This window comes from Canis aureus, chromosome 3 (assembly GCF_053574225.1).
Source record: "Canis aureus isolate CA01 chromosome 3, VMU_Caureus_v.1.0, whole genome shotgun sequence".
In the NCBI taxonomy this organism is placed as follows: domain Eukaryota; kingdom Metazoa; phylum Chordata; class Mammalia; order Carnivora; family Canidae; genus Canis; species Canis aureus.
This window is the reverse complement of record NC_135613.1, coordinates 78,775,543-78,788,818: the sequence shown is the minus strand read 5'-3', so window position 1 is coordinate 78,788,818 and position 13,276 is coordinate 78,775,543. Positions and strand designations below refer to the sequence as shown.

At 37.5% G+C, this 13,276-nt stretch overlaps 1 pseudogene; it reads left to right on the top strand.

Annotated features, from left to right (window-relative positions):
* Nucleotides 1–3,337: 3,337 nt before the first annotated feature.
* Nucleotides 3,338–4,272, top strand: LOC144305751 (olfactory receptor 10G7-like; annotated as a pseudogene).
* Nucleotides 4,273–13,276: the final 9,004 nt, after the last annotated feature.

Genomic DNA, 13,276 nt, shown 5'->3' with positions numbered 1-13,276 from the left:
AATAGGGACTGAACAAATTGTACAGTTACACATCTAGTTTAGCACATCTAGCTAAGTAATACCTGAGCAATAAAAGCTGGGCAACAATAGTGGTTTTGACCAATGCAGTAAGATAGAAAAAAATTAATGGGTGTCTACTTTTGGAAAGGAAAAGAAAATTCATATTTTATAAAAATATGATTGTATGTCCATACAGCTAGAGAGAATCAAATAGAAATTAATAGCTTTCATAAAAACATATAAAAGAAATTGATGAGTTTAAAGTAATAAAATTATTGGTATGTATTTTATAAGGTGACTGTAGAATATATTAACTGGAGCTAAATTGCAAATAATTCTTGAAGTAGCCATTCAAGATAGCATTGTGACTTCACGGTGATTATATATGCCTCATACAAAGTGATTAATCAATATGAGAAAATTGTGTAATGTGATAGGCTACCTGATAGAAATATTAATTTGGAGGACTTCAATTCTTCAAAATCCATCCTACGAAGGGTGATATCCTTCACACATGGGTAAGCTATTCTAGCAACAAAAGGCTAGTAAAGCTACAACTTTCTTTCTCCAAAACCAGCAGTGCTTTGGGCTTCTGCTGCATTAGATCAGGTTTTCTTTGTTTCATAAAGCCCTTTTCCTGCGAGGACATACATTAATTGTAGAAGAAAAGTGTATTTCCCCCTCTTCAGTTATATTGATTCAAGTTTAAAAACATCAACTTTCACAGAGAATCTAAACATGTTCTAAGAAGGAACAAAGGCAGGAGTCCCTGAAAAAAGAAAATCTCTGAATCAGACAAGATGAAGTGGCATATATTCCTGATTAGAAACTTGCACTGTCTCAAGCCCTGGAGGGAGAAAGTTTAATTAGTAAAATGTTTATCTAGGAGGAGTAATACTCTGATCATCCCTGGAGCAAAAAAGCTCCAGAGCTCTGGTTCATACTGGCCACAATCACCAGAAAGTAAAGATTCATCAAGGAGACTATGAACCTCATTAGAGAATTGTCCCTTTGGGAATGAAGGCCCATATTTTCTACCTTGAATTTAAAGAAGAAATGTTCTTCCTTAAATGTTCTTCTGTTCTTTACTCTGAAAGAAAAACAACAACAACAACAAAAAACCGTAATTGTATCATCATCAGGATAAGGCATTTTGGTTAGAAAATGTGTCAGGGTCATAGAGTGTCAGGGTTTTTTATTTAGGAATTAATTTTTGGCTAAATAAAATGTTTTCTGGAATGGTGGACCATCAATATAAAATCAAGTTAAACAAAGGCATTTGGAAAAAATTCTGAGTATTTATCATGATAGGGAAGCATTATCCTCATCCATGAAGACTCAGGGGTCAAGGCAGTATCTTCTGAAACATTAAATCAATTTTAAGCTCTGTTATTTAAAATGTTTGTCTCTATTGATTATTCTTCCTGCGGTTTTATTTATGCAAGAAAAAGAAGCATCCTACTCATCAAAGACTGAGAGTTGCTTTAAATTTTGAATTTTGGCTTATGATCCAAAACTTAGTTGTACAATTGGTATGCAGCAAAAATTGCTAACCTTAAACCAAAAATTTGCTAACCCTCAGCACTTTTTATTGTTGAGAATTTTGTGGTGATTATGATGCATTTATATTCATAATTTTGCTCTTAAAAATTTTTTGCTTTTCTTCTTCTGTTTTGGCTTATATTGCTTGGTTGTGGTGGCAGGACCAGGTTTGCAGTTTAATAAAACACGCAAAATTCTCTAAAATCATGGTCAATACAGTGCTTTCTCTATAAAACAGCATTACATCTGTGAAAAAGTTGTAATTACAACATTACAACAGGAAAAGTCTGTTTTTATCAGATGCACCAGAATGGAGACATGTTTCTGACTTGACTTTGTATGGCAGAAGCACCTTAAAAATTAGTAAACAAATGCTCTTTTGGGATGTCTGAGTGGCTCAGCGGTTGAGTGTCTGCCTTCGGCTCAGGGCGTGATCCTGGAGTCTTGGGATCAAGTCCCACATCGGGCTCCCTGCAGGAAGCAGGGAAAAAATCCCTCTGCCTGTGTCTCTGTCTCTGTCTCTGTCTCTCTGTCTCTGTCTCTGTGTGTGTGTGTGTGTGTGTGTGTGTGTGTCTCATGAATAAATAAATAAAATCTTTAAAAAAGTGCTCTTTTGCTATCAGAGAGTTCCAAGTGTGGAATCAGATTTCTCTTCACTTCTTCATCCCTCTTTGTTTTCTCTTTGGACATATAATTTCAAGGACTTTCAGATCACTCAAAAGAAAGAAACTATGGAAGAAACAAAGGAAGGAAGGAAGGAAGGAAGGAAGGAAGGAAGGAAGGAAGGAAGGAAGGAAGGAAAGAAGGAAGGAAGGGAGGGAGGGAGGAAACCTGCAGTCTGAGCTGTGGAATAACACTACATACTTTTCCTTTATTTTTGAAAGAACATTGGTGTCTGTCTTACAGTAAACATAAATATTTGGTCTTGGAATTCAAAACTCAAATATGCGGTTTGGTCCTCTTTACTAATTAAGCAGACCTAATGCTTCATGGACACCTCAAAATATACTCTGAGAAGATCTGATGACACTCCAGAAGGAGGATGATTGATTGCTTAAAGCTCTGGAGAGAGAAATAATAAAAATTTATAAATAGAAATAAACATAGGATAAGAGGAGGTGGGGAAGGTGATGGTACTCTGACCGCTACTGCATCAAGTAGGGGTCAGACTTCACAACTGATTAGAGGGTTATGATCATGGCTCAGCGTAGGACTGATGAACCTGTGATGCTAAAACCTTGCTAGGGTCCTGCCCTGACACATCTGCTGCTGACCAGAGAGCTTTAGGAGGGAAGTTTTCTCAGCTACTATGGATGAAGCTTTCTTTAGAAATCTGTACTTATAGTGGAAATTATCTGATGAGAAGAGATTAAATCTGTATATATGCCAGTGTGTGTACATGTTCACGTGTGTATTTATGTGTATTTTCTAGTGGGGGGTGTGATGGTTAGAGAGGAAAAGAGAGAGAGAGAGACACCTGGATAAAGACTTATCCATGAGAGAGCATGCCAACTCTGGAAAGTTGTTGGTTTGGGTATAGCTTTTCTAATTCTACAGAAAATAGAAAACACAATTTACCTCTCTTTTCTATTTGGCTGATTTGGGTACTGTAATAAGGAAGTGACCAAATCTCCTCAAAGCCCCATGTAAAGTAAAAATGCCATATAACACATAAATGACAATTACATCTTGTGTTTTTCCATCAGCAAAAATGTAGTTGCCATAAAATATGATCTCAGTAAATGTTGAATTTGCTTTCCTTCCAATAGGGACAGAACTCCATATGTGAGAAGAAATGACAAACATGAGTGTAGTGACAATGTTCATCCTCATTGGCCTTCCCCATGCACCAGCCCTGGACATCCCCCTCTTCACAATCTTCTTAGTGATTTATGTACTCACCGTGATGGGGAACCTCCTCATCCTGCTGGTGATCAGGGTGGATTCTCACCTCCACACCCCCATGTACTACTTCCTGACCAACCTGTCCTTCATTGACATGTGGTTCTCCACAGTCACTGTGCCCAAAATGCTGATGACCTTGGGGTCTCCAGGAGGCAGGATGATCTCCTTTCACAGCTGCATGGCCCAGCTCTACTCCTTCCACTTCCTGGGCAGCACCGAGTGTTTCCTCTGCACAGTCACGTCCTATGACCGCTACCTGGCCATCAGTCACCCACTCAGGTACGCCAGCATGATGAGGGGGAGAACATGTGCCCTCCTGGCCACCAGCACGTGGCTCAGTGGCTCTCTGCACTCTGCTGTCCAGACCACACTGACGTTCCGTTTGCCCTACTGTGGGCCCGGCCAGATCCAGCATTACTTCTGTGATGCCCCTCCCATCCTCAGGCTGGTCTGTGCAGACACCTCTGTGAACGAGATGGTGATCTTTGTCAACATTGGGGTGGTGGCCTCGGGCTGCTTCCTCCTCATAGTGTTGTCCTATGTGTCCATCATCTGTTCCATCCTGAAATCCGCACCTCAGAGGAGAGGCATAGAGCCTTTCAGACCTGTGCCTCCCACTGCATTGTGGTCCTTTGTTTCTTTGGCCCTGGTCTTTTCATTTACCTGAGGCCAGGCTCCAGGGATGCTGTGGATGGGGTCGTGGCAGTCTTCTACACGGTGCTGACACCCCTTCTCAACCCTGTGGTGTACACCCTGAGGAACAAGGAAGTGAAGAAAGCTGTGCTCAAGGTGGGCAGAAAGTCAGTGTTGGATCAATGTAAATAAAGAAGAAAGGCCAGATATGACTAGCTTCTCTTTTATTTATTTGGAATTAAATTGAACCACCAACCTGAACATTATACTTGTAAGGAACATTTCAAATTATCCAATCTTAATTTTTTAATTAAAATTTAATCCATGTTTAATTTTTACTTCTGCATTGCTTGCCAGAACTCCAGTAGAAGCTGCCATTTATGGTGATAGGTAAAGACTCTGAACAGTTCCAAGACTGTAAGGATGTCTGATGTGAGGATGTTTAGCTAATATACATATTGGCCACTCAATAAAGCTATCAAATATTAGTAGTTTAATTGATAGAGGGTTGGATAAAACAACTTTGGATTTGTTTTATCCAGACCACTAACATTTTTTATGTTCTTTTTTTCTCTCTCCTGCTGAAATCCACCTACTTATCCATTCAACATATAAATATGTGTTAAGTCCTACACACCACAGATACAAAGATTACAGAGACAAAGACATCCCTTCAAGGAGCTTATAGCCCCAATATAAAAGATGCATAGGGGCATAAGAAAAGGAGTCGGAAAAATTAGACAATAAGAAAAGGACTTTCATCTTGCACATTCTGGAAAGTTATTAAAATACACAAATGTGACAGCAATATGATGGCATTTCCATTTAGAGACATAATGGCAACAAGGAAGATAGTTTAGAGGAAGGCAAGCTTTAGGGGAGAAACATCGAGAGAGCCTTTTCAGCTGCATCTCAGAAAAGAAGAAACACACACTCTTGATGATCCAGGTGAGGCAGTAGCAGACATTGAGAGTGGTGCAGCAGGTGGCATGTGGTAGCCAAGTGTGTGAGGAGGTCGAGTTTGATGGAGAAGTTAGTATGCTCTGACAGCTGTGACATAACTCGAGAGTAGAGAAAGTAACAAAGGTGAGTTCTGGGGGTAGAATGAAAGTCTCATTTTGGAACTGTTTGGGCTAAGTACCTGAAGGGGCTTCAGGTGAAATTATCTGGTTGACAGTGTAACTTAGGAGACAAGGCAGGTAAAGCCCATGAGGTTAAGTAAGCAAGAGGACTGGTCACTACATTCTCTGGTCTGTTCTGGCCTTAAACATCTGTTTCCTCCTCCCATTCAATGAGTGGCATAAGGAGGGTCCGTATAAGGAAAGGGTAACCTCCAGCTTTCTTACTTTTCCAAGTAAGCCCAAGAAGCACAGTCTTTGGGAGATTTGCTCAAATCTGTTGCTGAACCTTACAGAACTGTTTGTCACAATAACACCCAAAGACTTTTATAGAGACTGTAAATTTAAAGATCCCCAGAGATAGTGCTTCTAAGAGCATCTACGTCTTGATAACATGGCCCTGGGAGATACCAAGGGACGGAAGGCCCAAACTTCAACCCCAAAAGGTGTAAAGATATCCCACAAGTCAATAACCAAAAACAAATGACTCATGAGAAACAGGCATAAAACTTGGCCACACACTTCACAAAGAAAATATGTGAGTGGCCAACAGGAAGATGAATAAATACTCAACGTTATTAATAAACAGTGAAATCTAAAGTAAACCATAGTAAGATACTACCACACATAATCAAAGGGCTAAAATTTAAAAATTGACAACATCAAATATGCATAAAATGCAGAGCAGTTGGAACTCTTGTCTTGCCAGTGGAGATAGAGAAGGTACAATCAATTTGCAGAACAATCAGATAGTTTCTTAAGGAATTAAACATGCATTTGTAACTTGACTTATCATTTCACTTAGCAGTTCCACCATCTGATATTTACTCAAGAGAATTGAAAACATATGTCCACACAAATTTTGCAAATGATTCTACATAACATCTTTATAAATAATATGCCCAGACTGGAAACAAGACAAATGTTAAGCAATGGGTGATAAATTGTGACATATTGACACCATAGACCACATTCAATGAGAAATGAATTATTGATAGGCACAAACACAGATGAGGGAGAAGAAGATGGATGAGTGAAAGAAGCTGGTCACAGAAGTGTAAGTACTCTCTGATTCTATTGTTGGAAACTCCAAAAACACAGGTGTCATCTGCAGTGAGAGAAAGTAGATCAGTCTGCATCTCAGACTGGTGAAGAACAACAGAAAGGACACAGGGATTCCATTGGGATGATGGAAAGATTTTTATCTTGATTGTGGAAGTAACCAACATTTGTTAAAGCATCAAAGTGGGCACCTACAATGGGTACTTTCAGCATATGCAAATTATACCTTTGTAAGGTTGCTTTTTCAAAGCAGGCAAGCAAATAAGTCAAATTCTAAATTAAAAAGCCATACCTGGGTGGCTCATACCTGGGTGGAACCTGCCTCTGGCTCAGGTCATGATCTAGGGGTCCTGTGATGGAGTCCCACATCGGGCTCCCTGCAAGGAGCCTGCTTCAACCTCTGCCTCTCTCTCTGTTTCTCATGAATAAATAAATAAAATCTTAAAAAAAAAATCCAAATTAAAAACAAAAAGAAAGCCATTATTTTTATACAAGCGTAACAAAGTAGCTGTCAGATATAACCTACCTCTGAAAAAGAATGAACTGCATAATAAAATATAAAAATTACTAAAAGAAATTCCAAAATTGAATAAAATGATCCTAGATCAGGGTACAAGAAGGAATAAATAGGATCAGAAGGGAAATTATAGGTAAATATAAAAACACTATTAGGTATTTAAAGCACATTAATAATAAAAATGAATTAAATAATAAAGCACCAATAATAATGTCCTTTGAGGTTTATAAGATAATTAGAAATAAAATACAGGACAAAATATAAAAATATTTAAGATATTACATGGCTTTAAATGATTGTAAGAGTCTTGGATTATTTAGGATTTGATGAAAGTACTAGTGTAAGTAAGTTATAATATTAAAAATTATATTGAATATCATAAAAAGATAATGGAATAATGAGAATAGTTAAATAACAACAAAATAAAATGATGAACTCTTGTTTAATACATTAAATACTTTATTAATACAAGGAAAACAGAAAAAGCACAGGAATAAAGAAAGAGAATTTTTAATGTATTTTTTTTATTGGAGTTCAATTTGCCAACATATAGCATAACACCCAGTGCTCATTCCATCAAGTGCCCCCCTCAATGACCCGTCACCCAGTCACCCCCACCCCCCGCCCACCCTCATTTCCACCACCCCTTGTTCATTTCCCAGAGTTAGGAGTCTCTCATGTTCTGTCTCCCTTTCTGATATTTCCCACTCATTTAAGAAAAAAGAATTTAAGGTAGAATGAAACAAGTAGCAAAATATTCAATTTAAATCTAACTGTATCAGCAATTACAGATACAGTAATCACCTCAAATAAAATAAAAGTATTACAGACAGACTTAAAAATTCCTAATTATCTATCGCTTCTCGGCCTTTTGCTAAGATCAAGTGTAAAATTCTTAATTATCTACTTTAAAAGAAACTGTATCAGATACAAAGAATGGAAACTTGGAAACTTAAAAATGGAAACTAACAGTAGAAAACATATGTCACAAAAACACCAGTAGAAAACCCAAGTCTATATACATCAAATAAAGTGATTTTTAAGGTTGGAAGTAAGAAGCATAAAGTTATTTTTTTATTTTTATTGAAGTCTAATTGACCTACAATATTATATTGGTTATAGTAATGTGACAATAGTCTGCATTAGGAAATGTAGGATAGGTGTAGTCACCATCTGTCACTACAGAAAATTATGTATTTGCTGTATTTTAATCCCCATGACTTATTATTTGAATACAGGAAGTTTTTATCTCCTTATTCCTTTCACCTACTTTGCTCATCCTCTTTTGACACCATTAGTTAGTTTTCTATTTAAGCCAATTTGCTCTTTGTAGAGCCTGCTTCTGTTTTATTATTTGCTTGTTTGTTCTTTTGTTGTTTAGATTCCACATGTAAGTGAAATCATATAGTATTTGTCTTCCTCTGTCTGACTTATATCACTTAGCATAATGCCCTCTAGGTCCATCTATGTTGTTACAAATGCAAAATTTCCTTTGTTTTGTGGCTGAGTATAAGGGGCATTTTATAAAGATAAAAGAGTCAACTTAAGAGGAAGATATTAAACTCCCAAACTCTACCGTATTAGCAGAACAGCTTCAAAATATATGACTTGTGAAAATTGCTATTAGTAAGTTATTCTTCAGTGAAATATTTTAACAGCTGACAGAGCCTCAGCAATGATACAAATTGACAAATATTGACATAAAGTGCAAAGAGTGTGAGAAGATAAATGTCAATCAAGAATGTTCTGCTAATAAATACAGAGAACAAACTGGAGTCTGCCAGAGGGGCAGGGCTGGGAAGGGGGTGAAGTGAGCAAAGGGGACCCGGAGGTTCAGGCTTCCAGGTATGGAATGAATGAGCCATGGGAGGAAAGGCACAGCATAGGAGGTAGAGTTGGTGATATTGTAACAGGGTTGTAGGCGACAGAGGAAGCTACACTTGTGGTGAGCAGAGCATAATGCATAGACTTGTGGAATAATATATGTTGTACATCTGAAATTATTATACATTGTGTGTCAACTATACTTCAATAAACATAAATACAATTCAATGTTGAGCAACTATCAAATATGAGTGAAATAATGATATTTGGAGACGTTAAAAAATGGAAAGATTTTACCACTACTACAACCATATCTAGTAACTTAAATATATATAACATAATAATAAAATTAATCCTGAAAGGAGTATTTGAGCTATAGGAAGGATCAGAAAGTTTAAAAACTCAGACATATAAACAAATCTGAATAAATATTATATCATTAAAAATGTTCAGTTGTTGAGCTTAAGAGTTATGATTTGTGACTTCTAGTTTCATCTCCAGTATTAGAAAAGGCTTGGAAGCTGTCCCTTGCCTTCTTAAAACAAGACAAATTGGGACATATTGAACATCAAGGCTTTCCTTGGACCCAGCAGAAAGCTGAGGTCACAGGGCAAATTGGCCCATGTCAGTGATGGATTAATTAACGTGGCAGGCTGCCCATTGTACATTACTCTTCTGTGTTGATTTTACAGTTTGTTCACCTATGAATGGTTGGTCACATTTCATTAATGATTTTAAATACTTTCATATCACATCGACACATGTGTGAATATACAGTCTGCAGGCAGCTTTTAGAGGACATAACTAGAAATTCTTGCATGTCTTACCTACTAAATATCTCACTCCACAGGAGCCCTTGCCATCTACTTGTATCTAATGATCATTAGTGCTATCATTAGGGCATCTGACTCCCTGAGACTCGCTGCACAAATTTCCATATTTTCAAAATTCTACTATGGCTTTCCACAGCCCCTGCTCTGACTATGGGTGGACTGGAGGAATAGAGTGGTACTGAATCAGTAGAGTTTCACCAATGTCTTTTCTAATCTAATATGTACATCCCCCAGTCACTTCGATAGTATGAGTATCCAAATATGAGAACAAGGTCTTTGAAAATACTTGATAGTGACAACTTTTGAATAAGGATATGACCCTCCCATTCCACCAAGGAGGATAAGATATGCATTTGTCTTAATTTTACCCACAGTGAGAAGAATAGGATCAGACTGCAAATATTTGAATTAGACCTTAGTCTTGCTTAGTGAAGCCCACCTAACACATCCTTGTCTCTACCACAGGGACATGGCAGGATTATACATTCTGGCCTTCCTGTGGTTGAGAGCGGGCAGGTCGTGGTCAATACATGAGCATGGTCTGGATGTAAAGATTGTCAGGCAATAAAAATAAATGTGAAATGCCTTGGGTTTAATCTCTTGGGTCCCAATTCTCTACTTGTTAGAACTAAAAGAGTCAACATGCATTATGACTTGGCCTGGAAAACAGAAGCTCTGTGAATGTGGAGCAGACTCCAAAACACATAGACTGAAATCATCTTTGTATTACTCATACTCTGTATGGACTAATTATTATGAGTTATGTGGTTGAAGTAAGCATTAGTTATCTGTAAATATTATTTTCTTTATTTTCAGGGAGTAATTCACTGTACTACCTCATCTGTGTTAGATGTCATGATGTTTTCTGTAGCACCCCATATATACTCTAGGACGCTAGTAGATTCTTTTGTCTATTTATGTGTCTCCAATTGGGATCTGGAGGTCTGGAGCACAGATAATATCCTGACGCCCTGTGTTCCTTGTATATTAAATAGGGGTCACCTAATTTAAATTGTTGAAAGGATTATTGCATTGATGATTATTTCGGATAGCATGAGTGAATGAACAAGTATCAGCATTGGGATCATTATAAATTTCCCTTTGTCATTCTGGTTTTGAGCCTGATTTTTCCCATATTAGTCATCTACTTCTTAAAATTCAGCCACTACCATTTTCAACCACTAGTGAACTCAGAAGATAAAGCTTCAAGAAATCAATCAGACACATCATGCTATTACCAAACAATATTTTAAAAGTTCAGGTTAAAGTGGAATAGCACCACTAATAACGAGCCTCAGGGGACAAGTTCAATACTCCAGGTCTGCTATTTTGAGGAGAAACCCAGGAGAATACATCAAAATGTGGCACAATGTGATGAGACATTTGCTCAGATTTCACCGTTCCTTACGTGGGATGCAAACATCAGTTCTCCACTATTTTATTTCTTTTTATTTTCCTCTTCTGAAAAACTTCTAATGGCTCTGGAAGCATACCAACAACACAATGGAGTATTTACAAAATAAGCTTTTCCCAACCATTATTTGATAGTGTAAAACATTTATTATTGAAGAATTAAAATTATCCAACATTTTTCTTTATTTTCTGGAATTTCTTCATGCCATCTTGCCTCTGTCCTCTTTCCCTATTTCTTCTCTTAACCCTTTTTAATTGCACAAAGAAGAAATATGTGAGCTGAGACTATAGGAAGACCTTCGGAGTTTCAGAGTAAATTTTGTCAGGCCAATCATATCCCTAGAGAGACAAATGTGGAAGAAGAAGGAAAAAAAGTTTTGGTTTAGACGAAGTTTGATGTGATAGCTTTATCTTCAAATGGAAATATCAAAAGAACTCAAGTCATCAGGGACTTGAACAAAGAAGATAAGAGCAGCATGGAGAAAAAAAAAAGACGGCCTCTGTGTAGGAATGATATCTAATATTATTGAGTGTGGATTAGAAGTTGAGTCCCTCAAAAAGTAAATATTTGGAAATATAAAAGGTCTGTAGCAGGGAGAACATTCTAAATACATCAGACAAATATAAATGTAGTGGATTAGTACAGCCCTATGACAGTATTTTTCCCAGAGGAACCACAGTTTAATGTGGAACACATAAGTAAACAGATGGGATGATACTGTGTGATGACACATTTGCAATATCAGTTAGTGGAGGTAGAGAAGGCACTTTTCATAATCTATGGGGAGAATATGTAGTTTCTAAAAAAATCCTACATTTTGTTTATAAAATACACATAACTATTCAAAAACCTATGTTTTTGTTACTGCAATAGTTAGTGATATCCATTGATACTGCTCTGCTTCCTCCAAAATGAAACTTTCTTGAAATTAGTGATGATAATGTACAGTAGGTTTTAAAACCATGGGCTTTGGTGTCACATAGCCTGAAATTAAACCTTGATCATATTCCTTACTCTTGCATAAATTTTTCAAGTTATCTAACCTGCCTTCATTTTCTAATTTTTTTTATAACAACAGAAACTATCTTATAGGGTTCTTGCAATGATTAAATTATAAATTGCCTAGCATATCCCAAGCTTAATAATGTAACTTTTTGTCTCATAATTAATCTATAATAATTTAATTCATAATAATTTTAATGTTCCAGGTATTTTCTTATAGTTAAATTCCTTGAAAGCTAGGAAATACAAGGGTAGCAAATATATTAAAATATTTAATGAATCAGGATGATTTCAATGTCCATAATAAACTAGAGTGATTTATTATCTATAATTTAAGGTGATTTTTTTTAAAAAAGCACACATTCATGCATCTTCAAAAATGCAGTTCAGTTGCTGGGAATCATTGACATAATGTGCGAAGGGAAGGATTCGGAGAATCAGGCTAATGACTGGTGGCCCCAGGATTGAACTTTAAAACTTAATTAAGAATTTATTATAGGGACACCGAGGTGGCTCAGTGGTTGAGTGCCTGTCTTGCGCTCAGAACATGATCTCGGGGTCTGGGGATCCAGTCCCACATCGGAATCCCTCCAGGGAGCCTGCTTCTCCCTCTACCTATGTATCTGCTTCTCCTTCTCTGTCTCTCATGAATAAATAAATAAAATATTTTTAAAAAAGAATTCATTGTGATTCAAACCACTTGTATACATCCTTTTGATCCTCATAACAGTATTTTGAGAGAGGGTAATTTTTTGAGATGGAAAATTGAGGTACTGAGTATAAAATTATTATCAAAGGATTTGAGCCAATATTTGTTTTGTTTGGATGCAAGTATAGCATTTCATCCATTACATGTGGGTGCCCACAAGTATGAGCAAGGTAGTCATTACATAGGTATTTTCAGGGTGTTTTGTCCTGGCTAGGGTTTTTTTCTGATTTGCAAAAGAAATATGTGGAAATCTCATGTTGACACATTACTTAAATATCTTTTCAATTTTTATCTTTCACGTAGGAAACATCATTGGTCCCAGCTTGCAATGTGGGGTGCTCTTGTCCCAGAGCAGGTTGTAGTTTGGGGCAGCTGAATTTCTAAGACCCTAAGATGGTGGGAGCGGGGGGACCTGGCCAGATGACCAGCCGCCACCAGCTGTGGCACAGCATCCAGCATGGAAAGGTTTGGTACCAACCGGGGACATCTGTCAGGTAGCACAGGAGACCCAGGTCAGAATATGTGATGGAGACTAGTGGTTTCTGCCCTTACCTTCCTGCTGCTCCACCTCACCCAACCTGGGAACCTACAGGGCTCTGGCAAGATGGTGGATGTTGGCAGTTCCTGAGAGGAACGTGTCAGCACCACAGCCTGTCTTGGCTGACCCCCCAGAGCAATAAGGAGCTGCTCACAGCTTAGAACTCATTCAGTGTGGGA